We start from the raw sequence: 4,411 nt of genomic DNA on the forward strand, positions 1-4,411 counted from the left end.
CGAACGAAAAAAGATGGTAATCTGATGGTGCCATATCTGGAGAATATATATCTCGTCATTTCCGATTGACGAGTGAAGGGCGTTTCTGATGAAGAGCTTGATTCTTTAAATAGCCAGTAAAAGATAAATCTAAATTAAGCGTATTTGATTTCGATTTGTTTTGATATTGTTTAAACTTTTAAGCTTGATTTTAGAGCTTTTATTCTATGAATTTGGGACATTTCTATCAAACCAAAGGAGCGACATAGAGCAAAACTGTGGAATATACCCCCAGAGTGTAAGCATCACTAAACTATTGTTATATATCTGTTTTCGTAGACACTTTATGATTTTTATGGTTTTCCAAAATATTGGCTCCCCAGTAGCTCAATGGTAAGTTTTCAGTCTTACGACGCTAAAATTCGGGTTTCGATAACTATGGTGGATAGCACAGCTAGCCCATTGTGAAGCTTTGTGCTTAACAATAATCAAATCAAAATATTGACGAAATTTGCTTTAGACATCCACTTACTCACCTCAGACTCCATGAATTATTCTTTATTTAACTCTTTACTTCAGCAGGTTTAACGTACTTCAACAATCCTCCGAGTCTTATAGTGAGTTAATATACACGTGTATACATCTTTAATTATTAATATTATTTCTCTTACTTGCACGGACCTTCATTTCTTCCTGCCATTAAAACTAAGGTATCCAGGCAATCAGGTGAAGAAAATGTATCAGAAACTTTATGAAGATTTATAAATGTGCTATATAGACACACACACACATACACACACATATATATTAGTTGGAAATAGATGATTGCCCCCCCCCCAGTGGCACAGCGGTATGTTTGCGGACTTATAACGCAAACAACCGAGTTTCGATACCTGTAGTGGGCAGAGCAGAGATAGCTCATTGTGTAGCTTTGTGCTTAACAACGGACAAATAAAATTGATGATTGAATATTGTTTTTTACCTTTCAGGCTAACCACATATATAGACCACTAAAACAAAATTTACTCTGTCATAATATCTTTTCTGCTTTTACCACAAGTTTAGAGAATATAATAAATGGCTTGGAGAAAAAAAAACATCTTCCACAATTATACCGATTACATGTTGCAAGCTCCACACTCTTGTATCTAAGCGTTTTTGAAAATTAGGTTTATTCTAGTAGTTAGAAACGTTTTTATATTTTTATTTTTCTTCTTTTTAAAAAGCGATTACCATATTTATAGCGCGAAACGATTTTAGTGAAGTTCTATACATAACTATAATTTCTCGTTAATGTAAGTGGGAATTACGACCAACATTTCATCTATATATCTATAGAATGCACTAATACTTGCATTATAATGTCTGAAAAATACATTTCTTAAATAATGACATAGAAAAATACATCATCATATTTCATTGTTTTTCAGCGCAAACCTGCAAAATGTTTTGTGTCTGCTCATATTCAGGTAAATACACTAGTAAGTGACTATAACACTAGCAGCCCCCCTCCCCCAATGGTTCAGCAACAAGTCCGTAGGTTTATAACGTTAAAAACCGTGTTTCGATACTCGTGGTGAGCACAGCAGTAGTATATATTTGGGTATTCTATGCCAACTGGAGGGAAAACATAACCATTTTTCCCTCAAGTGACATGATGTTCCTGTGGAGTGAATCATAACAATTTTTTATCCCAAGTGACATACTACCCTACTTGGAGGAGGCCTAGCAACGCATCCCTAACAATGCTCCCTCTGGCGACAATATGTGGAACTATGACGTCATCGTCTTTGATTGCATCAGCAATTATTTGAAATCATTCACCTCTATATAACTTATATAGTAATAATGTGTGAGTGAATTCATTTCCAATATCGATTTATGTATGAAGTTTCTTTAATTTTTGGGTAATTATCAATAGTTATTTCAGGTTAATGCAACTAGTTATCCCTGCGCTTGCAAGACACGCCGTTAGGGGGCACCACACGTGTGTCGCACTCGGGGGAAACAAGAATAATTCTCTACAAGCTACCTTTTCTTTGGGATATATTAATTAAAATATACAAAATTGTTACGATGAATGAACAATTACACATGTTTTGAACATTTATATATTTTAAGAATATATATAATTCTGTAAGTTTAAATCCAAGCCTAATTCCTAACCAGTTAATGAATTCCATTCAGCGATATTTTTGTTAGTATATTATTAACCACAGAGATACACAATGGGCTATATGTACTGTGCCCATCGCGAGTAGCAAAACCCGATAGTTAGTGTTATAAGCTCTCAGACTTACCACTGAGCCAATGCTCCCCCTCTCCTTTGAGCGAGTAAAATAGTTTAATAATTAGCAATTCAAGTATTAAAGCCTGACCCAGTTGTCAAAAACTTTATATATAATTTCTATGTAAGTTCAAGATATTCAGGTTTCATAACCGTGAAGCATCCTTTACTTTATTTACTTGCTTGTGGTATGCGAAACGTATTATTCACATTATTAAGTGAAAGAGTCCGATTTTATTTGGCTGAAAATGAGTGCACGTGCATTTAGATAGGCGAACTGACCATACAGGATTAGGCAAAATCTGATGTACAAACTTACGTAGACACAAATCACATATACGTTCTACCACTTCTCGCTGTCATCATTTACTCTATCTATATATATGTATGAATTTCAAAACTAAGTCTTAGAGGTAAGTAACAACCGACATAAAGTTAAGTCGTGCTTGGTCAGAAATTCTCTCTTCTGAGCGGTCACACTGAGAAAACCTTGAAAATAAATAGCCATATGAAGGTTAGAAGTTGAAATGGCGTTAAAACAAGATATACTACTTCAATGACACTCAAAAAGTAGATAAAATGGTAGCTTTAGTGATAGTTCTTTCTCCGAGTACGTTCCTAGTCAGAGACGACTGCAATTCTAGCCAACCTGGGGCGAGGGGTTAACCTTTTAGTAAAAAATAGGTTTTATGTGTTTCTAAGTTAAAACAAAAGAATTATAATGCTCATTCAGTGGAGTAGGAACAAGGGGTACCTAGTCTCACAAACACAGGATGTATAAACATTGAATTCTGGAATGTACTTCGTTCCTTGCGGACATTTAAAGGCTAAAATATACACGAGTTTGCAAAACGTCGGACTTATAAAGAAATGCTATAAATGGGGGAATGGGCCGTCCTCTTCCATTATTTCGAGCCGTAGGAAACCAATCGTTCGTCCGATTCAAAGGTACTCGAGGTACCCATTATTAAACGTCACTTGCACTTGGCTTTAGCTTTGCATATATTGCTACCGCCCTGCTGACACGGTTGAATCCTTAATCGCGATGTAAACGAGATGAAACCGTTACCAAAACTAGAATCCGTCGTTCGATTGCTTATCCATTTAAATTCGATTATTTAGGGAATCCACCTAACTTCTGCTGGTAAAGTTCATCGACATTTGCTCAACCAGTTATACAATAACTTACGAGACGCGGACACATGGCCAACAACACTGCTTTATATTTCATAGATTACAAAATAGCCGAACTCCATGGCTTTATTATCGAAATGCTTGAGACTCAAGGCGATCAATATCAGTAGATTAGTTTAAAGAAATGCCGCACTGGTGCAACTTGGTCGGAAAAAACTTAAAAAGTAAATGTTCAGATATCAAACAAGTCTAGAGAAGTATGTTCTCTGACGAGTAACTTAAATTACTGCAAGCTTGTTTTCTATTGATGCAATGTATAAAAATGTGTGTCTATAAGTTATAAAATTTGCTGACAAAGTAACGGGCTTCACAAAGAGAATCGGAATGTTTGTTTGGTTACATTTCAATCAGATCGATAACGCCACGCTAAATAGTGTACTTATGTAATTGACAATGTTCGCATTGTAATAATCTATACAGGAGGATTCCATCTACAACTGTAGTAGAGCTTGTAGTCCATAAACATTTATTTACCGACATAGTTTTTACTTTATTTTAGGTGAAAGAATATTCGCTGTAATGGCAAACAATTAACACACGTAAGAACAAATTATTAAACCATTGAAACAAGTTACCTTTTTTAGGCGTAATTACATTAACACTTTAAGATAAGTCTTATTTGGTTTGAAACACACTATGGTTTTGTTATTAGCTTTTCATTAATTCATCACGAATGTAATGTAAGAATGTTTATTGAAATCTCCAATATCTTGTTAAATTAGAATCACTATATTTGCTTTCCTCTGAATTTACGCCATTTATAAACATAATATACCTTTTTACTGTTTTTTATGTTTACATTTTTCTCATATTTCTTATTATTTTACGGCAACAAATGAAATACAAAAACAGCTCTTTTTTTACCGTTTCACTACCTTAGACAGGTTTAGATATTTAATGGATAATAAAGTTTCTAACCCTAATTGTAGGCCGGCATGGCCAGGTGGTTAG

General features: G+C 34.7%; 1 long non-coding RNA gene across 1 annotated transcript in view; it reads right to left on the reverse strand.

Annotated features, from left to right (window-relative positions):
* The window catches only part of LOC111086133, a 23,333-nt gene that overhangs the window by 8,067 nt on the left and 10,855 nt on the right, over window positions 1-4,411 (reverse strand). Inside the window, exon 2 of the long non-coding RNA XR_002610896.1 lies at window positions 3,426-3,430. This is a non-coding gene — a long non-coding RNA (uncharacterized LOC111086133). The remainder of the gene's footprint in view (window positions 1-3,425; window positions 3,431-4,411) is intronic.

This window comes from Limulus polyphemus, unplaced genomic scaffold (assembly GCF_000517525.1).
Source record: "Limulus polyphemus unplaced genomic scaffold, Limulus_polyphemus-2.1.2 Scaffold871, whole genome shotgun sequence".
NCBI lineage: Eukaryota > Metazoa > Arthropoda > Merostomata > Xiphosura > Limulidae > Limulus > Limulus polyphemus.